The sequence below is a fragment of the Diceros bicornis genome, chromosome 10, assembly GCF_020826845.1.
Source record: "Diceros bicornis minor isolate mBicDic1 chromosome 10, mDicBic1.mat.cur, whole genome shotgun sequence".
In the NCBI taxonomy this organism is placed as follows: Eukaryota; Metazoa; Chordata; class Mammalia; order Perissodactyla; family Rhinocerotidae; genus Diceros; species Diceros bicornis.
In genome coordinates this window covers 78,100,185-78,126,357 of record NC_080749.1, presented here as the reverse complement: position 1 = coordinate 78,126,357, position 26,173 = coordinate 78,100,185, and the positions used below count along the sequence as shown (strand labels likewise).

Below are 26,173 nucleotides of genomic sequence, written 5' to 3'. Positions count from 1 at the left end.
CCAGTGGTATCCAATATGCTTTGCTTTGTTTCTCCTTTTTTTGATTATCATTATGAACTTACGACTTTGTATAGTTAGTGTTTTAACCAACTTCAGTCATCATTCTGACTGATGTTCAGTTTGTCCCCTCTTAGGCCAGTGGAAGCACCTTCAAATGCGAACTTGTGTCCTTTTGATGTGGTCGCCATGAGGTTTTTACAATTTCCTTGCTTTCTGGACCAAAACATGCCAGGCTCCCCTCATCTCTAACCTGTCCCAGACTCGGAATCAGCCATTGATCCAAAGAGCTCTGCTTCCTCTGAATGGGAAATAGTATTTAGAAAAATGGACACAGCTGGAAAATACATAATTTTAAAAAGAGGAGTGCAAAAAGAATCAATTCACACTAATATTTCTAATTAAAATTTAAGATTGCAGAGTTTTTTTAACTTTCTTGGATTTTATAATTTTTGTCTTATGCCAAAAAATCTTGGTTCTAAAATCTTAACATAATTGCTTTAATCTGTCCTTAGATCTATTTCAAAAAAGCCATATCAATATTATGGCAGCAATAAGACTAGTGAATGAAAGTTTAAGATCTTTTACAGTTCTTATTCTCCTTAGAGTATACCCTCATAAAGATACAAATTCACATACTTTTTCTAAGGTCAAATATCTCTGTTTGTCACCAAGTTGATAGCTATTTTTATCCATTTCAGCTGGCTTTCAAGTTAGCTGTGCCCTATTGATGGTTTCTTACATTGTTCCTTTCTTTTCTTTTCTTTTTTGCTATTACAAACCACGCCATAGTGAAATTTTTGTATTTTGTCAAGAGAATTTTTGGTATAGTTTCCTAAAAGTGGGATTGCTGGGTTGAATGATTTTATATGCATATGTGATTTTGCTGGATAGTGTCAAAATCTCCTCTATAAAGGTTGTATCATATTGCATTTCCTCTAGCAATGTACAGGAACCAGCTGGGGTAAAAAAAGGAAGAGGCTGGGATTATTAGAACCTAGAAGCTTGGAGGAGACCTCTGCGGGGAGGGCACAGTTCAGCCGCTGTTAATACCTCAGGAGCTAGGAAAAAGGCTTCCCAGAGTTGGAACTCAGATCTCAAAGGACTGCGTGTGGCCAGGATGGTGCTGCCACCTCAGGAGCCTGAAGGAGGCTCCCTGAGGAGCTAAGCCGGAGGCCTGGGAGGGGACACAGCCCAAGCAGTGCTGGTACCTCCCAGGGGGCATAATGAGGCTGGTTCTAGGAGTGCTAACCACCTGGTGACTGGAACCAGCTGCTGCTCCTTGGAAAGCAACACCGCTGAGCTGACGCTGACAGGAAAGCAAGCAAACAGGAAGGAGCAAGTTCCTTTTCCCTCATTCTGGTTTTCCATCTCCTTCTATCGCCCCCTAGTGACAGAAGCTAAAAGAGAGTCAGCCGGCAAAGCAGCAATGTGATTTCTCGAGTTCCAGCATCACACAGCAAGGTATAGAGAGGTGGGCTTAGAGCTGAGAGACGACAGCTAGCACACATTAGAAAGTGGGTTTAGTCCGTGAAGACAGGAAGGTTTCAGTATCAGCAAATTAATGAACATAGTTCATCACATTAATATATCTAAGGAGAATAATCATGTATCATTTTTGCGCTAATTGTTAAGCTACTGTGTTTCAGCTTCAAATCCACACTTCTATGTGGTAAAAAGAGGTAAAGATAGCTTAGTTTTCAGGAGATATATCTGGAAAATACTAAAAACAATAACAGTTTAGTAATTAACATATAGAAATCAATAATCTTCACATATACAACAATAATCAATTAGAAGAGAGAATCAAAGAGAAGATCCCATTTATATTACCAAGAAAAAAGATGAAATACCAAGGCATAAATTTAACAGGAAAAGTGTCAAACCTCTGTGAGGGAAACTTCAAATCTTTCCTAAAGTCTCTATAATTTAAAGAGTACAGTAGTACGGCATAAAAAGACACACAGACTAGTAGAAGAGAAGAGAAAATGGAGAAATAAATTTAAGTGCATATGGAAATACAACATAAAAAAAGGTGGCATTTCCAATAAATATTGGAAAACATGAATTTTTAAATTAATGGGGCATTGTTTGCAAAAAGGTCAAAATTGCATTCATACCTCACCCCATACAATAGAACAAAATCCACGTGAATCAGAAATTTAAATGTCAAAACAAAATGAAATCATGGGTAAATGTCTTAATAATCTGGGAATGGGAAAATTCTTTTTTTTTGGTTATGAATTCTCAGATTTTTTTTCCTCCCCAATTCAGAACCAGAATTATGGCTGAAACAGCTGATGGGAAGGTTATTTTTAGTTTGCTCTTCTACTGAAAGTGTAGCCCAACTTTATCGAACGAGGTTTACTATTAGATTCTCCATTTTAGCTAAACCCTAGGATCTGCCTTCTGTCTCCAGCCCCACATGGCTGTGGATCCAACGCTTAGGTTCACCCAGTTAGGCAAATGCCTTCAGGCAAACAGCCAGTTTCAGGCTCCATCTAACTCTCTGGCTTCCTGCACTCATTCAGTCTCTGATCTGAGCTTTCTTACTTCTCCACTAGCTAATAAATGCATTCAAGGTTTGTTTTTTTAAATATTTCACCCAGTAATTGTATTTTATTTTTTCAGGAAGAGGGTTGATCCATGCATCTAGCATATCATGTTGCAAGAAGTGGAGTAGTAGCTATTCTTTACTTTATTTACGGGTTTGGGATGAGATAGATACACATGATCCCAAATTAAAATGGGTATAAATGGTTAGATGGTGAATAGATCTCTTTCTCTTCTCTGCACCCCTCTCCTGAGCCAATGTGATACCACTGCCTTGGGTAATTAGATAGAATTTAATTAATTCTTTCAAAAGAGCTACCTATTCTAAACTATGTATAGCAAAACGCTGTAATAAAATAGTACTCCATTTTACTTTAGATCCACTGGGCATGCAGATTATTTGGTAAACAGTTGAGTTGGTAAATTTTTTAAAAACGAAAATCACAATGTACATTCAGTATAAATACTAAGAGTGATGATAACCTAGCTACCATTTTTCCCCTTTCTTTATGGATTGGGAATGCCATGCAGCAGGTATATCACAGTTTCTGATAGGCCCCCAATGAGAGGAAACTGCTACTACAGAGTGATCGTCATAGGCATTGAGGACAGGAGTGGCAGGAGTTATCAGGAAGGTAATACAAATATATTTTTTAAAGTCTTTCTCTCTTAAGACCTAAAGAACTGAACATTGCAAATGGGAACACTGTCAATAGTAAAAGCCCTAATCCATAATGAATATATAGTAATTATGATATTTATGTACCAAATAGCAGAGCAACTACCTTTATGAAGCAAAAACAGGAGATGCATGGAGACAGACAGGAACTCAATAATAGGAGATTTTAATCTTCTATTCTCAGTATAAGACAGATAAAGTAGATAAAAAACAGTCAGGAGATAGAAGATCTGAACAACATAATCAATAGGGTAAATCTTATGATTATCTATCGAACTCTACCCTCTGATAATAGAGAATACATATTCTTCTTAAGTGCTCACAGCACAGTTACAAAAGCTGATCATATATTAGGTCACAAAGAAAACATCAGTAACTTCCATAAAGTAAAATTACTGCAGAAAACAATCTCTGACCATAATGCAATCAAACTAGATTTTACAAACAAAAGCAAAAAACAGAAAGGTCCATCCACCTGGATATTTAAAAATCTCCTATTAAACAACTCTTGAGTGAAAGGAGAAATTAAAAAATAATGACAATAAAAACATTACATATCAGAATCTATGGGATGCATCCAAAGCATTGCTCACAGGAAAATTAATTGCACTAAACACTTTTATTCATATAAGTGAAAGAATAAAATAATAAATTGAATTCCCAACTCTACAAACTAGAAAAAGAACTAAGTAAATCAAAAGGAATCACAAAGAAGGAAATAAATATAAAACAGGAATTCATGAAATAGAGAACAGAAAAGTAGTAGATCTAATAATAAATCAAAGTTCTAATTTTTGATAAAAAAATTTAACAACATAGACAAACCATTACCTAACTTGGTCAAGAAAAAAAAGAAAGAGAAAAAGCACAAATATAAAAAAATGACAAAGGATAAATAATCATTGAAAGAAAAGATATTTAAAATTCATTTATATGTCCAATTTATTAGAGATACTTTTAGAGACTTTTGCAAATAAATTTGAAAACCTTCAAATGCAAATGACCAAAACTCACCCTATTAGAGTGAGAATGCTTAAACAGACCAATAGTCACAAGACAAATAGAAAAAGTTAGTAAGGAACTACTCCACGAAAAAAGCACCTGGTCCAGATGGTTTCAGAGAGAATCTTACCAAACCTTCAGAGACCAGATAGTCCCAACATTCTGTAAATTATTTCACAGCATTGTAAAGAAAGGAGAACTTCTTGATTCTCTTAACGAAGAAAGTATAATACTGATATCTAAGCAAGAGAAAGACATTTCAAACAAGGAAAACTATCAACCCATATCAGTTATGAGTACTGACACAAAAATTCTAAACAAAATATTTTAGTAAAGAAATCTAACACCATATTATGAAAAACATACACCATAACCAAATAAGATATATTTGAGGAATGCAAGGTTGGTTCAATACTAGAAAACCTATTATCATACACCATGTTAATAAATCTAAGGCAATAAAGCATATGATGTTTTCATAGATGTTGAAAAAACCTTTGGCAAAATTCAACACTTATTCATGATTAAAACACTCAATAGACATTGAGGGACACTTTCTTAATATGATAAATTACATACACATATCTTAATTCTAAAGCCAGTATCTTGTTTAATGGGGAGGCAATAGAGGTATTTCCACCAAAATCAGGAACAAGGCAAGAATGCCCATTATTCCTGCTACTATTTAACACTGCACTTGAGGTATTAGCCAATGCAATTACAAAAGGGAAATCAATAAGAGACATGAATGGGTAAAGAAGTAAAACTATCTCTATTTTCAGATGATATCACAGTATACCTGGAAAACTCCAGAGAAAAAAATGAGAGAGAGAATAAAAGAATTCAGTTAAGTAGCAAGTTATAAACTTACACAGAATTCAACAGCTTTCATATCCACAAACAATAAACACTGGATATGATTTACATGTCCCATTTACATATCCATTTACAACAGCAACAAAGATTAATCCCTACAAATAAATTTAACAAGAAATGTGTAAAACCTATGATGAAAATTTTTAAACACTTCTAAAAGATACAAAAGAAGACTTAAATAATTAGAAAGATATCTCCTGTTCTTGCATAGCACAACTCAATACAAAGATGTTAGCTCTCCCTAAATTAACATAGAAATTCAATCCATCCCAATAAAAATACCAAAAAGCCAAAGTAGTAGTTTTCAGGTCACAGCAATTTTGCCCCCCAGATGACATTCTGCTCCATTTAGAGACATTTTTTATTGTTATATGTGGATGGATGCTACTGATATCTAGTGGGTGGATGCCAGGGATACTGCTAAATATCCTACAATGCACAGAACTGCCTCTCACAACAAAGAAATACGTACCCAGAATTTCAATAGTGCCAACACGGAAAAACCCTGATCTAGACAAGTCAACACTAAAGTTCATATGGAAAAACAAACATGTAAGAACATCAAGGAAAACAGTGAAAAACTATCAGAGGGTAGTAGCCCTACCAGATATTAAAACATACTATAAAGCCTCAATACTAGACAAGCAGAGCCGATGACAGCAGTAGAATAAAAAGTCCAGCATTAGTCCTGCTAAAAGTATATATAGAATATGGCATGGTTGACATTTCAAATCATTGGGATAAAGATGCATCTTTAAATAAATAAATGGTGCTGGGACAGCTATAATAAAAAGACTACCCAACAAGCTGGGTAGCTATTTGGAAAAAAGATAAAATTAGATCCATATCTAACATCACACACTAGAAAAAACTTTAGGCCAGCGCCCCAGCAGCTGCAGTCCCCGGTGGCCTGGCCCCAGCAGCTCCAACTCCCTGCTGCTCCGGCTTCATCTCACCCAGGCTCCAGCTGCACTGGCTCAACTGTGCCCCGGGTCCAGCTGCTTCAACCCAGCCACGCACCAGCTCCAGCTATTCCCGCGTTCCAGCTCCAGCTGCATTGGCTCAGCCATGCTTAGGCTCAGGAACGCTCCAGCCCCGGCTTCTTTGGCCCAGCCATGCCTGAGCTCCAGCTGTTCCCAGCAGCCTCCACTCAGCTGCGCTTCAGTTCAACCATGCTTCAGCTCAGCTGTGGGTCAACCAGAGCACCCACAGATCAGGGCGAGCTCAGACTACACAGCTCTTGGCCCCCATCCAGTGATAGCAGGAGGAAACAGTGACCAGACATTTCCAGTATGAGGAAAAATAAACCAACACTGTCAGGCACTATGAAAAGATATATTACATCTCCAGAGGAGAAGGAAAATTACAAGCACCTAGCAATCAACCCTGAAAGCACAGAATGTATAACCTTAATGACAGAGAATTCAAAATAGGCATCATAAAAAAGCTCAACGAACTTCAAGAGAATACAGATAGACAATTCAATGAACTCAGGAATTTCTTCACAAAAGAGATTGAAACTAGAAAGAAAAACCAATCAGAAATCTTGGAGATGAAAAACACAAGGGAGGAGATAAAGACAAATGTGGAAGCTTTAAGGATCAGAGATGACAATGTGGAGGAAAGAATTAGCAATATTGAGGATAGCAATGCAGGAAGGCTCCAGATGGAGGAGAAAAGAGAACTGACTAAAATCATATGAAGAAACTCTCCAAGAAATATCCGACTCAATTAGGAAATGCAACATAAGGATTATGGGTATTCCAGAGGGAGAAGAGAGGGGAAAAGGAGCAGAGAACTTGTTCAAAGAAATAATAGCTGAGAACCTCTGAAACCTGGGGAAGGAGCTGGAAATACCAGTGAATGAAATCAATAGATCTCCTAAACATATCAACATGAAAAGACTCTCTCCAGGGCATATAGTAGTTAAGCTGGCAAAAGTCAACGACAATGAAAAAATATTAAGGGCAGCTAGACAAAAAAATAACATACAAAGGAATTTCTATCAGGATCTCAGCAGATTTCTTGACAGAAACTTTACAGGCTAGGAGTGAGTGGATCGATATATTCAAAATTCTGAAAGAAAAACTTTCAGCCAAGAATACTCTATCTAGTGAAAAAATCCCTCAAATATAATGGGGAAATAATAACTATACCTGATAAACAAAAGCTAAGGGAGTTCATTGCCACAAGACCCCCACTACAAGAATTACTCAAGAAGGCCCTTATGCCTGATAAAAAAAGGGAAAGGGCATACTTTGAACAAGGAGAAATATAGGTAGACAAAACCAGAAAAATTGCAGCTCTGTATCAGAATAGATTAGCCAACACTTAGTTATAAAGCCAAAGATCAAGGGAAGGAAAACACCAAAAATAAATATAACCTCATCACTTTAAACACAAACTCACAACCAAAATGGAATAACTTAGAAGGGGAAAAGGAAGGGATTGAATCAGCTTAGTCTAAGGAAATAAGAGGCCATCAAAAACCGGACTATCACATCTACAAGATTTTTTATACAAACCCCTAATCAAATAATCAGAACAGAGTCACACACAATAAATAAAGAGAAAGCTAAGAGAATCACCATACAGAACTACCAAAGTAGGCTGAAACACACGGGATGAGAAACAAAAGAAATGCGAAAGAACCAGAAAATGAGTGATAAAATAGCAACATTAAACCCTCATATATCAATAATTACCCTAAATGTAAACGGACTGAACTCTCCAATCAAAAAACATAGAGTCGTGGAATGGATTAAAAAACAAGACCCACCATGTGTTTCCTGCTGCCTCCAGGAAACACATCTCAGCTCTAAAGACAAACACAGGCTCAGAGGGAAAGGATGGAAGACAATACTCTAAGCTAATGGCAAACAAAAGACAGCAGGTGTTGCCGTACTTATATCAGACAAAGTTCACTTCAAGATAAAACAGTTAATGAGAGACAAAGAGGGACAATAGATAATGATAAACAGGACACTCTACCAAGAAGACATATCACTTATAAATAGATATGCACCCAACACAGCAGCACCAAAGTACATAAGGGAACTATTAACAAAACTAAAAGGAGATATTAACAACAACACAATAATAGGAGGGGATCTTAACACCCCACTTACATCAATAGACAGATCATCCAGAAAGAAACTCAATAAGGAAATAGTGGACTTAAACAAAAACTTGACGAGACGGACTTTATAGATATATATAGATCACTCCATCCAAACACAGCAGATTACACATTTCTCTCAAGCGCGCATGGAACATTCTCAAGAATAGACCATATGTTGGGGAACAGGGCATGCCTCTATAAATTTAAGAAGATTGAAATCATAAGAAGCATTTTTTCTGACCATAATGCCATGAAGCTAGAAATCAACTACAAGAAAAAAAATCAGGAAAGTGACAAAGATGAGGAGACTAAATAACATGCTACTGAACAACAAATGGATCATTGATGAAATTAAAGGAGAAATCAAAACATATCTGGAGACAAATGAAAATGAAAATACACCGTACCAACTTACATGGGATGCAGCAAAAGTGGTCCTGAGAGGGAAACTCATAGCAATACAGGCCCACTGTAACAAACTAGAAAAAGTCCAAATAGGCAGCCTAAACTATGCCTCACAGAATTAGCAAAAGAATAAAAACCAAAGCCCAAAGTCAGCAGAAGGAGGGAAATAATAAAAATCAGAGCAGAAATAAATGCAATCAAAACGAAAAAAAAAAAAAAAAACAGTAGAAAGGATCAATGAAACAAAGAGCTGGTTCCTTGACAAGATAAACAAAATTGACAAGCCTTAGCCAGATTCACCAAGAAAAAAGGAGAGAAGGCTCAAATAAATAATATTAGAAATGAAAAATGAGAAATTACAACGGATACCACAGAAATACAAACAGTCATAACAGAATACTATGGAATACTGTATGCCAACAAATTGGAAAATCTAGAAGAAATAGAAAAATTCCTAGACTCATACAACCTCCCACAACTTAAGAAGAAATAGAGAATCTGAATAGACCAATCACAAATAAAGAGATTGAAACAGTAATCAAAAACCTCCCCAAAAATAAAAGTCCAGGACCAGATGGCTTCTCTGGAGAATTTTACCAAACATTCAAAAAAGATTTAATACCTACCCTTCTCAAACTATTCAAAAAAATAGAGGAAGATGGAACACTTCCCAACACATTCTATGAGGCCAATGTCACCCTGATACCAAAGCCACACAAGGACAATACTAAGAAGGAAAACTACAGACCAATATCGCTGATGAACATAGATGCAAAAATCCTCAACAAAATATTGGAAAATTGAATACTGCAATACATTAAAAAGATCATACACCATGATCAGATGGGATTTATACCCCACATGCAGATGGTTAAACATCCACAATCAATCAATGTGATATACCACATTAAGCAAATGAGGAATAAAAACCACATGATCACCTCAATAGATGCAGAGAAGGAATTCAACAAGATCCAACATCCATTTATGATAAAAACTCTCAACAAAATGGGTATAGAAGGAAAGTACCTTAACAAAATAAAGGCCAGATATGACAAACCCACAGCCAACATCATACTCAACAGAGAAAAACTGAAAGCCATCACTCTGAAATGAGGAAGAAGACGAGGGCGCCCACTCTCGCCACTCTTATTCAACATAGTACTGGAGGTTCTGGCCAGAGCAATTAGGCAAGAAAAAGGAATAAAAGGAATACAAACAGGCAATGAAGAAGTGAAACTCTCTCTGTTTGCAGATGACATAATCTTATATACAGAAAACCCTAAAGAATCTGTTGGAAAACTATTAGAAATAATCAGCAACTACAGCAAAGTTGCAGGGTACAAAATCAACTTACAGAAATCAGTTGCATTTCTATATGCAAATAACAAACTAATGTAAACAGAACTCAAGAAGACAATCTCATTTACAACTGCAACAAAAAGAATAAAATATCTGGGAATAAATTTAACAAAGGAGGGGAAAGACCTATACAATGAAAACTATAACACGTTATTGACTGAAATCAATGATGACATAAAGAAATGGAAAAATATTCCATGCACATGGATTGGAAGAATAAACATAGTTAAAATGTCTATACTATCTAAAGCAATCTACAGATTCAATGCAATCCCAATCAGAATCCCAATGACATTCTTCACGGAAATAGAACAAAGAATACTAAAATTCATATGAGGCAACAAAAGAGCTCGAATAGTTAAAGCAATCCTGCAAAAAAAGAACAAAGCTGGAGGCATCACAATCCCTGACTTTGAAATATACTACAAATTGATACTAATCAAAACAACATGGTGCTGGTGCAAAAACAGACACACAGATCAATGGAACAGAAGTGAAAGCCCAGAAATAAAACCTCACATCTATGGGAAGCTAATCTTCGATAAAGGACCCAAGAACATACAACGGAGAAAGGAAAGTCTCTTCAACAAATGGTGCTGGGAAAACTGGACAGCCACTTGCAAAAGAATGAAAGTAGACCATCCTCTTTCACCATACACCTAAATTGACTCAAAATGGATCAAAGTCCTGAAGGTGAGACCTGAAACTATAAAACTCCTGGAAGAAAATATAGGCAGTACACTATTCATCATCAGTCATAAAGGGACCTTTTAGAATTCCATGTCTACTCCGACAACGGAAACAAAAGAAAAAATAAACAAGTGGGACTCCATCAGATTAAAGAGCTTCTACAAGGCAAATGAACTGGGATCAAAATGAATAGGCAACACACCAACTGGGAAAAAATATTTGCAAACCATATATCGGACAAGGGATTAATCTCCATAATATATAAAGAACTCACACAACTGAACAACAAAAAGAGAAACAACCTGATCAAAAAATGGGCAGAGAAAATGAACAGACACTTCTCCAAAGAAGATATACAGATGGCCAATAGGCACATGAAAAGATGCTCAACATCACTAATCATCAGGGAAATGCAAATCCAAACAACACTAAAATGTCACCTCACACCTGTTAGACTGGCTATAATCACCAAGACAAAAAACAACAAATGCTGGAGAGGCTGTGGAGAAACGGGAACCCTAATCCACTGCTGGTGGGAATGCAAACCAGCACAGCCTCTATGGAAAACAGTATGGAGATTCCTCAAAAAATTAAAAATAGAGAGGCCAGGCTGGTGGCGCAAGAAGAAAGTGCACGCACACCGCTGCGGCGGCCCGGGGTTCACCGGTTCGGATCCTGGGCGCGCACCCATGCACCACTTGTCAAGCCATGCTGTGGCAGTGTCCCATATAAAGTGGAGGAAGATGGGCATGGATGTCAGCCCAGGGCCAGTCTTCCTCAGCAAAAAGAGGAGGATTGGCAGATGTTAGCTCAGGGCCGATCTTCCTCACAAAAAAAAAAAAATTAAAAATAGAAATATTTTATGATCCAGCCACCCCACAAATGGGTAGCTACACAACGAACCTGAAATCAACCATCCAAAGAGGCTTATGCACCCCTATGTTCATTGTGGCATTATTCATTATAGTCAAGACGTGGAAGCAACCCAAGTGTCCCTGGAGTGTTGAGTGGATAAAGAAGATGTGGTATATACATACAATGGAATACTACTCAGCCATAAAAGAAGACAAAATCATCCCATTTGCAACAACATGGATGGACCTGGAGGGTATTATGTTAAGCAAAATAAGCCAGAAAGAGAAAGATAAACACCACATGATGTCACTCATAAGTGGAAGGTAAACAAACACACAGACAGAGAGAACTGTTTGGTGGTTACCAGGGGAAAGAGGGATGGGGGTGTGGGCACAAGGGGTGAAGGGATGCATTTATATGGTGACTGACAAACGATAACGTACAACAAAAATTTCACAATAAAGGAAAAAAACTCTAGGACTAGGGATTTATATAAGAAATAAAAATATAAAAATACTAGAAGAAAGTATGGGTGAATTTTTGGGGACTTGATATGAAGTGATTTCCAGAGCATACTGTTAAATGAAAAAAAGCAAAGCCCAACAGAGTAGCTACAGTATGCTACCCTTATGTAAAAAAAGAGAGATATACATATATCTGCTTATATGTGCAAAAGAAATACAGGAAGGATAAACCAGAAACTAAAGAAATTGATTATCCATGGGAGATGGGTGAAAACAGGCTAAGAGGTGATGGGAACAGGGTAGCAGGATGAAGGAGTTGACACTTCTCTGCATATACCATTTTGTATAGCTCTGACTTGTTTCCAAGACAAATGTTTCACATAACCCCAAAGTAAACAAGAAAACCTACCAAGATGTGGGAGAAGAAAATGGAATACAACAATAACAAATGTACCTAACTGAATTACAAATGAATAACATAACTATGTTGAAGGAGTTGGTAAGAAAAAAACTAACCTACGACAAAAAGAACTGTGTCTAAATGCTATAACCTAGTTAGTAAATATGAAGAACCATCACATGCTGGAGGAGACTAAGGAGAAACAAGAACTCAATGCAAAGTGGGATCCTGGATAGGATTCTAGAACAGCGAGGGATGTTAGTGGAAGCCTATAGTTTAGTTAACAGTATCGCACCAATGCTAATTTTCTAGTTTCTATCATTGTACTGTTGGTTTGTAAGATGTTAAAATTAGGGAAAGCTGGATGACGAGCATATGAGAAACCTCTGTACTATTCTTACAACTTTTTGCTGAGTCTAAAATTAGTCTAACATAAAAAATTTAACTTACAACTCAATAATAAAAAGACAATCCAATTGCAAAAAGGGCAAAGGATCTGAACAGATATTTCTTCAAAGAAGATATACAAATGGCCAATGAGCACATGAAAAGGTGCTCAACATCATTAGTCATCAGGGAAATGCAAATCAAAACCATCATAAGATACCACTTCACACCCACTGGTGTGGCTAGCATCATCAACAAGTCAAATAATAAGAAGTGTGTTGGGGAGGATTTGGAGAAATCAGAACCTTCACACCCCATTGGTGGGGATGTAAAATGCCATAGCAGCTTTGGAAAACAGTCTAGCAGTTCCCGAAATGATGAAATGTGGAGTTCCCTCAGATCCAGTAATTCCATGACAAGCAATATACGCAAGAGAAAAGAAACAAATGTGCACACAAACACTTGCAATGGAATGTTTACAGCAGCATTACTCTTAATAGCCAAAAGGTGGAAACAACCACACGTCCACCAACACAGAAACAGATAACCAAAATGTGCTATATCTATACAATAGAATATTATTCAGTCATAAAAAGGAATGAAATACTGATACATGTTACAGTATGGATGAACCTTGAAAACATTCTGCTAAGTGTAAGAAGGCACCTGCAAAGACCACATATTATATGATTCCATTCATATGAAATGTCCGGAACAGGGAAATCTACAGAGAGGAAGTAGGTGGATGGTTGCCTAGGGCTGGGGGTATGGGAATGATAGCCGAAGGGCATGGGGTTTCTTTTTGAGGTGAAGAAATGTTCTAAAATTGACTGTGGAGATGGTGCGCATATCCGTGAATATACTAAAAACCACAGAATTGTAACTTTAAATGAATGAAATGTATGGTATGTGAGCTACAGCTCAATAAAGCTGTTTTTTAAAATAGCCCTTGGGTCCTTTATTTCACTTTTAATTTGCTTCTCTTTCAACCTCTCCTGTATTGCTGCCATCTGCTGGTTATTGTTTTAAAATACCTGCCAGAACCACCAATGTCTTTAATTTTATAAAAGAAGCAAACACTGACATAATGTAAGGAAGTGAAAATTTAAGGATATTTTTCTCTATCCTTTTGAAAATACTGTCGCAAATATGACCAGGTTCTCGAAAATAGGCTACTTCATTTATCCTTAAAAAAAATAAAGATTTTTGTAGGATAAATGATTTCGGGGTGGTCTGGTGGCATGTGGTTAAGTTTGAGCACTCTGCTTCAGCGGCCTGGGGTTTGCCTGGGTTCAGATCCCAGGCGCAGACATCCACACTGCTCATCATGCCATGCTGTGGTGGCATCCAACACAAAATAGAGGAAGATTGGCAACAGATGTTAGCTCAGGGCCAATCTACCTCACCAAAAACAAACAAAAAAAACAAATGAGATTTTGAATAAAACACATGTGAAAGGCATTTGGCCACTTTTGAGACAATCAAGGAAATTTGAATAAGAATTAGCCGTTAGATGATAATAACATTGATAATTTTGTTAGATGTGATCATTGCTGTTTAGTTTTGTTAAGAAGTTTTTATTTTTTGGAGATATATACAGAAGTGTTTTAGGAATTAAGTGACCCAATATTAGGGATTTTTTTTTCTTTTGTTTTTTTTTTTGTGAGGAAGATTGGCCCTGAGCTAACATCTGCCAATCTTCCTCTTTTTTTTGCTGAGGAAGACTGGCCTTGGGCTAACATCCATGTGCATCTTCCTCCATTTTATATGGGACGCTGCCACAGCATGGCTTGCCAGGCGGTGCATTGGTATGCTCCCGGGATCTGAACTGGCGAACCCCGGGCCACCGCAGCAGAGCGCGTGCAGTTAACCACTTGCGCCACTGGGCTGGCCCCACCAATATTAGGGATTTGCTTTAAAAAATATTACAATAAAAAAGGATAGATGAAGTAAATATGGCAAAATATTGATAACTATTGAACCTAAGGGATGCATAAATGGGGGTGAGAGGTACTATTTTCTCTTTGTTGGGGTCTGTTTGAAGTTTAAAAGAAGAAGGAAAAAGGACTGTTATTCTTTGAGGCCAAAGGACATATACACCACTTTGAATGCTTCTAAGGACGAAGTAGAAAATAAATAAAAGGGGGTAATAGATACTGAAACATTGTTTTGCAAATGACAGACAACCAATTTTTTTTTAAAACTCTAGCCAGAGCCAGCCGTGATGGCCTAGAGCTTAAAATTTTTTTTTTTGATAATTTTATTTATTTATTTTTCCCCCAAAGCCCCAGTAGATAGTTGTATGTCATAGCTGCACATCCTTCTAGTTGCTGTATGTGGGACGCGGCCTCAGCATGGCCAGAGATGCGGTGCGTCAGTGCGCGCCTGGGATCCGAACCCGGGCCGCCAGCGTTGGAGTGCACACACTTAACCGCTAAGCCACGGGGCCAGCCCTGGCCTAGAGCTTAAAGTTCAGCGTGCTCTGCATCGACAGCACAGGTTCCCGGGCGCAGACCCACACCACTCGTCTGTGAGTAGCCATGCTGTGGCGATGGCTCACATAGAAAAACTTACAACTATACACAACTATGTACTGGGGCTTTGAGGGGGAAAAAGAAGAAAAAAGGAGGAAGACTGGCAACAGATGTTAGCTTAGGGTGAATCTTCCCCTGCAAAAAAAAAAAGTCTGTTCAAAGAACAAAAGACCTTTATTCAAATCTTACCCAGATCAGACTGTGGTTGTTACATGTCAACAGCATATGTTTTATTCATATTCAGAAGTGTTCAAATACTAATTCAGGCAATCCAATTTTCTTCAGTGAGTATTATTTGAAGAACCGGGGAAAACAAAACTCACTAAAGGTAAAAAGTCTACCTGTTCTTCAGGACCTAAAATGCTACTTACTTCATGATGCCTTTGCAGGTTCCTCTAGTCAAAATGACTCCCCATTACATCCCTCAGCATAATATGTGTGCTTTTATTAAAGCATTTACCACATTTCAACACTATATTTGTTACCTTTCATCCAAGTATTCTGAGGAAAGGGAGTTGGTATTAGTTATTTTTAAATCCTCTAAAATACCTAGAATAATGCTTTGATCATATTAAATATATGCTGGAGAGAGTCTCACCCGTAAGAAACTTGCAATTGTCTTTGGTAAAAGCAAACCAGGGCAATTCACTATTATATACATCTAAAACACTCAATTTCCTTCAAATATGTGAGAAAGAAAATTATCTGCCTAATGCCATTATCAGAGAACTTTGTGGTAAAGGCCAACTCCGTGTTTTAGGTAATAAATGTCCAAGACACTCTCAGAGTTATCTTCCCAAAGTATTAAACTTTTAAAAAATTGCTTCCTATTTTTTCTATAGATCAGGCTACACAGTTAACTATTGTTTTTAAATTCCATAAAAATATCAGTTATGACAGTAAATTTTTACTGGTTAAGGGATAAAAATATATACATTTAAAACCTGATCACCTCAGGTATTGACCTACCTGTTCCTGATTTTTGTGTTCTCTGGTTGACTTTAAATTTCATCCCTTCCATCTTCTCACGCACATCATCACTTACTTGAAAGACTAATGAGCTCTCCAGGGCAAAACTTTCTCTAATATCAGATTTTTACTAGAAGAAATACTCAAAGGTATTGAACGCTGAGGAACACCGTTAAAGGAAGACTCTTGTATGTTAGGTGAATATATCTGAGATAAAGATGTAAACACCTTTCGGTAAAATTCTGGCTTAATTGGGACAATTTTCACATTTTCCAAATTTGTTTCCTTATCAGCTTGTTCAGATTCAACTGATACTACCTGAAGGGTGTCCATTACTTTACGGCCGTCTGGAGAAGGCTCTCTGAAGGTCTTCCTTTTGGATCTGGATGTCATTTTACTAACTACTTTGGCCTGGCACCCTCCTTCTGTTATCACTCCCACAGAGGGGATCTCTCTTTTTCTATTCAGAGCTGTAGTTATTTGCTTTGGATTCTCACGTGGTTCCATGTGGTTTCCAGGATCAGAATCGGCTTCATTAGGAACATGTTTTGAACCTGATTCTAAGGACATACACGTCTCTGAAGAATCTGTTAACTGCAAAATAGGTTTGTTTTCACTTTTTGCCAAAATGTTCTTTGCCTTGCCTGATAATTCTTTCCCATGCTTTTGAACAAGTTTGTAAGGATTGGAAATTTGATCACAATTTTCATTTTCATTACTCTTGATTTCCATACATCTCCACTGATAATACCTTGGCATTAAAGTCTTGTTTTCCACTTATTTATTTTAAGACCAAGATCTTTGGTATAGCTTTCTTGGCCAGACACAACTTTATCATTACCCTCATGTATTTGGAAAGTTTCAGAATTATTTCTGTCTTCCGATTTACTTTCTGCCTAATTTTCTTATTTGTTTTTGATTCATTTTGCTGAGCAGGTTGCATATCAGTGACATCCTTTTCATATCCAACATATGCTGGGTCTCATACTCGTATAAATTTCTATTATATTTGGTGGAAAGATGAGCTGTTTTAAAGTCATCTGTTATGTTCAGCTTTTCAGAAATGGTTTCTTTATCTTGTTGGGTTAGGGAAAAGACGTACCTTTTTCTGGGTCATGCACACCTTTGTTCTTAAACTCATTTATCCGGTTCATTTCCAAAATTATTTTTGTCTTCCGACTTACTTTCTGCCTAAGACTCTTCTTTATTTTTGATTCATTCTGCTTTGCAGGTGGCATATTAGTCACATGCTTTTTCACCCCCAAAATGTTTTGAGTCTCATAATCACATAGGTTCCTATCACCTCTGGTGGAAGGATCAGCTGTTTGAAACTCATTTGAGTCTTCTAGGTTTTTAGGGTTGATTTCTTTATCCTCTTGGGTTAGAGAAAATAAGTTACCTTTTTGGGTCATGTATGCCTTCGTCATTGATTGGTTGATTTCAGAAACTATTTCTGTCTTGCGATATACCTGCTGCCTAAGCTTCTTATCTACTTCTGATTGATTTTGACAAGCAGGCTGCAAATCATGGATGGGCTTTTTTACCCTCAAAACATCTTGAGTCTCAAAATCATATGGGTTTCCACTATCTTTGGTGGGAAGAGCAGGTGTTGTCAACTCACTTGGGTCTTCTTGGTTTTCAGGGATGACTGCTTTATCCTTCTCGGTTAGGAAGAAAGACTTATCCTTTTCTGGGCCATACACACTTTTGTCATCATCTAAATAATTCATTTCAGAAATTATTTCTGTCTTTCGATTTACTTTCTGCCTAAGCTTATTAACTTTTGATTCATTTTGCTGAACATAAAACACATCGGTGATCCGCTTTTGTAAACCCAACACATCCTGGGTCTCACAATCACACAGGTTTCCAGTATCACTGGTAGAAAGAGCAGGTATTCAAAACTCGTTAGAAACTTCTGAGTTTCCAGAGATGGTTTCTTTATCCTCCTGGGTTTGGAAGAAAAAGTTACCTTTTTCTGGGCCCTGTGCATCTTTAGCATTATCCCCATATATCTGGTTCATTTCAGAAATTATTTCTGTCTTCCAATTTACTTTCTGCCTAAGCTTCTTATTTATTTTTGATTCACTTTGCTGAGCAGTTGCATATCAGTGACATGCTTTTTCAAATCCAACATATTTTGGGTCTCATAATCATGTAAATTTCCATTATCATTGGTGGAAAGATCAACTGTTTGAAGTTCATTTGTGACTGCCAGGGTTTTAGAAAGGGTTTCCTTATCCTTTTGGTTTGGGAATAAGTTACCTTTTTCTAACTTATGAATCACAAAGGTCTGTCTAGAAGCTTTACCTTTATTACAAGCTAGAGAACTCTGACCCTTATCAAATTTAGTCTCCTGTTGGAATTTATCTGAACTTTGGGAGAACAAGTATGTTTCTTCTCGCTCATCTGTTCCACATATTCTTTTATTTTTTTTTTTTATTATACTGTGTACTTTGTCTGTCATCTTGATCAAAGCCATTACGAAGTGTTATCTTCTTCAGGATGTTCAACTGAGTCAGCTGTTCATTACCGACCATAAAATTTGGATCTTCTGAATCCCCTTTGCCATCCAGGACAACAGATCTTCTTTCTATTCTGTTTTCAGTCTTTTCCTCAATATCCACATCTGAACTATTTTTAAATTGTCTTTGATCTTTCTTTCTTTTTTTCAGAGCTTGAATTTTTCACTTTTCTGAAAGTTTTCATTCCAGAATCATTTGGTTTTTTATACTTTTATTTTTAGTGCCTGCTGAAACTGTAACAATTTTGCTTACATCACTTGCAGTTAAATCCATGTCAGCAGCATACACAGTTTTCTGCAACTGAAAGTCACCATTACCCTGAACTTGATTCATGCTCTCTGCAGCAGCTTCATCTGCAGACTCAGAGGTGTCAGGAAGACATTGTATGTTTCTTTGCATTTTAATATTCGTTTCATTAGTAGGATCATTTATCTCATTATTCCCAGTTAATCCTGGACTTGAAATTTGTTGTTGATCTAAACCTGTCACACAGGGAGTGTCTGCAGGATCATTTGATTCCCAAGATGACACATGTTTTTTCCTTTCAGTCACGTTACTAAGAAATGGTTTCTCCTTTCTGTGGCTGATTGACTGGACGTTCCTTATCTCACTCATTAGAGAACTCTTGGAACTTGGTCTGAGTGGCTTTCTATAAAATAAAGGGAAACAACCTTCAGAAATAAGTAATGACACGAAATTTATTATTTTAAACAAATTAGATTAGAAATCAAGCTGTTTCACAGAGAGAATTTCTGACAACGTGTTCTGTTCAGATACTTATATTATAAACAATCTATGCTGATAAAAAATAAAGTAGACATGATCAGAGTATTTGTAACCCACATTTTACACTTGTATCTATGTAAAATTGTTCCTGAGAATTCACTCAGCTTTGGTCCCGACAGTAGAGTGGAGAAGAGCCAAAAGTAGAGCCATTAACATATACCTCTAGGGCCGGCCCCATGGCTTAGAGGTTAAGTGCTTGCGCTCCGCTGCTGGCGGCCAGGGTTCGGATCCGGGTGCACACGGACGCGCCGCCTCTCTGGCCATGCTGGGGCCGCGTCCCACATACAGCAACTAGAAGGATGTGCAGCTATGACATACAACTATCAACTGGGGCTTTGGGGGAAAAAATAAATAAATAAAATTAAAGCTGGATAGCTCTTTAAAAAAAAAAAAAAACATATATCTATAGAGTGGGAGGAGGCCAGGAAACGAGACCAAATAACAGTGATAACTCTGAGAAGGATTACCATCAAAAGGCTATCAGGGGCCGGCCCGGTGGCGCAAGCGGTTAAGTGCGCGCGCTCCGCTGCGGCGGCCCGGGGTTCGCTGGTTCGGATCCCGGGCGCGCACCGACGCACTGCTTGGTAAGTCATGCTGTGGCGGCGTCCCATATAAAGTGGAGGAAGATAGGCACAGATGTTAGCCCAGGGCCGTCTTCCTCAGCAAAAAAAGAGGAGAATTGGCGGATGTTAGCTCAGGGCTGATCTCCTCACAAAAAAAAAAAAAAAAAAAAAAAAAAAAAAAAAAAAAAAAGGCTATCAGAAGGCAGCTGAAGTATATATCAATTGTACATACACACATACATTTTGAGAAAGTAAAAATAATTCTAAGCTCTAAATTCAATATAGTTATGGTTCCATATCCCAATCTTAAAATCTACGACAAATACATAAGCCAGCCTACACCGTAGGATTATTATTCTGAAATACCATGTAAATACAATGTAATTGTCATCATTTTCTCTTGCTCAACCATTAGCCATGCTCAAGCTTTTGCTTTACCGCTAATTGGTTATGATTTTGAAAAAGTCACTACACCTATCTAGGCACCCAATTTTTATATCTATGAAAAGGAGAAAATGAAACTAAATAAATATACAATCATACACTTGCACTGCTTAAAACATTTCCGTCAACAACAGAGCACATACACAATGGTGGTCCCATAAGATTAGAACCATAGATCCTAGGTGTGCAGGAGGCTATTCTATCTAGGTTTGTGTAAGTACACTCTATGATGTTCGCACAACTATGAAATCAACCAACAACGCATTTCTCAGAATGTATCCCTGTGTTTGCGCGGTGCATACTGTATGCTATCTTTCAATTCATAAGCTAAGATACCAAGAAAGCCTCTTTAGGCCCACTCCTTTCTAAATATTGCTTCCAGATTAACAGTATTAGCCCACTCTGCATTTGACGTTCGTTGGCATATCTACATTTACAGTAAATTTTTCACCAGCAATTTTAAATGGTAAAAGGTAGCAAATTTGTAACAGAATAGATCTAACTTATTAACTTTATAAACCATGGCTCAAGAAGAAAATCTGATGAATGTAACTACTTAATACTGATACTCAAAATGGATTTAAAAATCTCACCTTTCGGAAGTATATCAATAGAAGAAATTTGTTTTGAGTCAACTAAACCACACACCTTCTGATTATTTTCTTTAAGAAATAACAATTCCACAGGGCCGGCCCCTGGCTTAGCGGTTAAGTGCGCACGCTCCACTACTGGCTGCCCGGGTTCAGATACCGGGCGCACACCGACACACTGCTTGTCCCACCATGCTGAGGTGGCGTCCCACATACAACAACTAGAGGGATGTGCAACTATGACGTACAACTATCTACTGGGGCTTTTGGGAGAAAAGGGGGACAAAAATAAGGAGGAGAGTTGGCAATAGATGTTAGCTCAGGGCCGGTCTTCCTCAGCAAAAAGAGGAGGATTGGCGTGGATGTTAGCTCAGGGCTGATCTTCCTCACAAAGAAAAAAAAAAAGAAATAACAATTCCAAATTATACTGAGTTGATAAAGGTTGTCTTGTTGATACTGAAGAGGGACTAACAGCTGATGTCTTTGATATAATATTGTCGTCACATTGCATTTTCTCTTTATCATCATCATCATCATTTGAAGTTAATGGAACCCTAAAGGCAAGTGGGAAAGAATGAGGAGTTTTGTATTTCACAAAAAGTATTTAGAAAATTACATGGATAGTACTTTCTATATTCCATTTATTTAAGATCCAACCATGAACCCACCCTGGTACCTTTTTGGGTTCAATGAAGACAATTACAGGTAGAAAACAGATAGTTTCTAATAGTACAGAACTTGGAATAAAGCAGGATTGCTTCTTACCCCCACAGCCCCAGTGGCCCCACAAGGAGATAACTAATATAATCACTGGTTAGGCTGTTAGGATAATAATACTAATGAAATGAATAAAGTTTGAACATAATTACAAATACGCATGCATAATATTTATAGTTTTCCCGTAATTAATTTTATGGAACACCCAAAACTCTTCCTCTGGTTTCAAACAACTACAACTGCATGTAAAGTTATGTGTGAAATAACGTTTGCTATGTTTCCAAAAGGCATCCATGTAAACTAAAGCCATATTCCTACAGTAGCTAAATCTATGGGGATGAGAAGACAGAAACCCACAGAAATAATCTGATACACTGACCTTCTTGAAGTCAAAGAATGAAGAGTAAGATCCCCCAATGCTAAAGATTTTGCCTTGTATGCCAAACCATAAATATTTAAAAATTACTGATGATGATCAAAATAAATATTGTAAAATACTTGTTGAAAATTTAAAGGCAGCTATTAGTAGAGCAGCCATTTGGAGGAAATTTCTATGCCGCTTGAAGAAACAAGTTAATGAAAATAAATAGAGAGGAGAGAGGTTCTGCTTCTGGGTAATGCCCGAATAGCTACTACAGAATCTAACCCTATCAAAGATGATGTCCATAAATGCTGGACAAAATATATAACAACAATTACCTGAAGTCACTGGAAAGTGAACAACAAGCAAGTAGAAACCGAAGGGGGTTTGACACTTACAAGTGGGGTGAGTTTCCCATTGTGGAGAACCTCAGTCAGTGCCACATTTTTAAAAAGTTAGAAGTCCACAGTCAAGTTCAAAGTCAGAATTCAGGGCAACTACAACAGACGTCGAGTGTGTGTAATGGGGGAAATAAACGAGAGGTAGGGAGGGGAGCCCCAAATTCTATGTATAAACTCTCCCCACATCACTGGGTGACTCCTGAATCACATATATGTGAAGATTCCAAGAAGCCCCAGTAAGGATAAAAGACCTGAAATGAGATTTCATATGTTGCTTATAACAGAGAAGAAGTTTCATTTCAGACAACGTAACTACCTACTAAAATAAAAACATCAAACTTGTTTGAAGAACATACCTGAATCCAGATTTTCTACAACATAGGATTTACAAGTCCAGGATACAGTCCAATGTTATTCAACATATGAAACTTAGGAAAACATGATTCAAACTCAAGAGAAAAAGATAATCAACAGAGAATGATCCTGATATATAAATGGCCAATAAGCACACGAAAATATGCTCAATATCATTAGTTACAGGGAAATCCAAATCAAAACCACAATGAGATACAACTCCATACACACTAGGACGGCTAGAATCAAAAGGATAGACAATAACAAGTGTTGGTGAGGATACGGAGAAACTGGTACCTTGCTGGTCGGAATGTAAAACAGTGCAGCAGCTTTGGAAAACAGTTTGGCAGATCCTCCAAAAGTTAAATGTGGAGTTATCATATGACCTAGCAATTCTACTTGTAGGTTTATACCCAAGAGAACTGAAAACTATGTCCACACAAAAACTCTTACATGAAGGTAATAGCACTTTTACTCACAATAGCCAAAAAGCAGAAATAGCAAAAATGTTCATTAACTGACAATGGATAAACAAAATGTAGAATATCCATACAACAGAATATTATTTAGTCATAAAAAGGAATGAAGTACTAATACATGCTACTACATGAATGAATCTTGAAAGTGCTACGCTAAGTCAAAGAAGCTAGACACAAAAAGTTGCATATCATGTGATTCCATTCTGATGAAATGTCCAAAATAGACAATTCCATAGAGACAGAAAGTAGATTAGTGGTTGCCAGGGGCTAGGGAAGAGGAGAATGGGAAGTGAATGCTAATGGATACAGGCTCACCTTTTGGAGTGATGGAAATATTCCAATGGAACTGGATAGTGGAAAAGGTTGCACAACTTTGTGAATATACTAAAACCACTGCAGTGTACACTTTATTGTTTATTTTTTTATTTTTTTAATTTTTTGTTTATTGCAGTAACATTGGTTTATAACATTGTATAAATTTCAGGTGTACATCATTATATTTCTATTTCTGCATAGATTACATCATGTTCACCACCCAAATACTAATTACAACCCATCACCACACACGTGTGCCGAATTATCCCTTTCGCCCTCCTCCCTCCCTCCTCCCCCCTTCCCCTCTGGTAACCACCAATCCAATCTCTGTCTCTATGTGTTTGTTTATTGTTGTTATTATCTACTACTTAATGAAGGAAATCATACGGTATTTGACCTTCTCCCTCTGACTTATTTCACTTTGCATAATACCCTCAATGTCCATCCATGTTGTCACAAATGGCTGGATTTCATCGTTTCTTATGGCTGAGTAGTATTCCATTGTGTATATATACCACATCTTCTTTATCCATTCGTCCCTTGATGGGCACTTAGGTTGCTTCCAAGTCTTGGCTATTGTGAATAACGCTGCAATGAACACAGGGGTGCATGTATCTTTACGCATTGGTGTTTTCAGGTTCTTTGGATAAATACCCAGCAGTGGAATAGCTGGATCATATGGTAGTTCTATCCTTGATTTTTTGAGGAATCTCCATACCGTTTTCCATAGTGGCTGCACCAGTTTGCACTCCCACCAGCAGTGTATGAGAGTTCCCTTCTCTCCACATCCTCTCCAACACATGTTGTTTCCTGTCTTGTTAATTATAGCCATTCTGACGGGTGTGAGGTGATATCTCATTGTAGTTTTGATTTGCATTTCCCTGCTGGTTAATGATTTTGAACATCTTTTCATGTGCCTGTTGGCTGGAGCCCCACACACTCCACCCACTCCTTGTGCACGCCCTGCCCCACTGAAGTGGGCTCAGTTGCCAGGCTGCAGAGAATCCAGTCACCAATCTATGCAGGCACACAACTTGCCTGAGGGCTTGTTGTTGAGTGGGGCCAGTCTCTAGGGTGGGCTGCCTGCCCTGGCTGAGCTGGATTAAATCGGTGCTCTAGCGGGTGGGGCAGACCCTGGGCTAGCAGGCCCCAGGGAGAACTCCAATGGCGTCTGTGTCAGCACACCCACACCAGGCCACAACAATGGCTGCCACCAATGTCCCAGTCCCTGGAGAGGTCTCACCTCTCACCAAGATGCACACAGGGCCTATTAGGTGAGTCTCTTTTCACCAAAGCACTGTGCACCTTTCTTTCTGGTGATTTTACGTTGCTTTCTGCAAAGGGTGAGTTTGCGCGTGGGCCCTTTAAGAGCCGGTTTTAATGTCTTTGTGAACCAGCTTTTCTGGGGGGCACTCCCCAATGTTTTAGTAGCAGGCAAAGTCAGATATTCTGCCACTCGTCTCGACTGTACTGGGTCCACACAATGCCCACAGCGGGGGCGCTCCCCAGCTCGGGGCCCGCTCCTCCAGGGAGGCTGCGGACCTGTGGGCTGCTCCTGGGCGGCCGTGCAGCTGGCGGCTCGTGAAGGCGGCGTTTTTCCTCTCCAGAAGGGAGTCTCTGCCTCTTCCACCTCAGTTAGGATTGTCCGTTGTTGCAGGAGTTCCTCTTATCCAGTTTTCAGTTCTGTCTCAGGGGTAATTTTTCTACGAGTAGTTGTAAATTGGCTGTGTCCGCAGGAGGAGGTGAGTTCAGAGTCTGCCTACGCCGCCATCTTGACTTCCTCCCTTGCAGCGTACACTTTAAAAGGGTGAATTTCATGGTATGAGAAATTTTATCTGTGAATTATCTCAATTTTTAACAAATTAAGAAGAAGAAAGGAAATAATAAAGAGCAGACACCAAGGATATATGAAATGGAAGAAAAATTGGTAATAAAAATCAATGAAACCAAAAGCTGAGTTTTTTAAGAGATCAATAAAACTGATAAAACTCTAGCTAGTTTGAGCAAAAGGAAAGATAGAAGACACAAAATACCAATATCAGGAATCAAAGACAGGACCTCACTAGAGATGCCACAGGCATTAAAAGAATGAGGGCATATTATAAACAACTTTATACCAAGATACTTGACTGCCTACATGAAATGAATGATTTTCTAGAAATATAAATATTGTCTAATTTGATGTGAAAAGAAATAGAAAATCTGAAAAGCCCCATATCCATTTAAGAAGTAAAATTAATAATTAAAAACTCCAGGCCCAAATTACTTCTCTTGTGAATTCTCTCAAACATTTAAAGAACAAATACCAATTGTATAAACTCTTTCAGAAAATGGAGGAAGAGGG

At 37.9% G+C, this 26,173-nt stretch overlaps 1 pseudogene; it reads right to left on the bottom strand.

The window, feature by feature from the left end:
- LOC131410470 (shugoshin 2-like) overlaps positions 1 to 26,173 on the bottom strand; it is a 52,271-nt pseudogene that overhangs the window by 1,314 nt on the left and 24,784 nt on the right.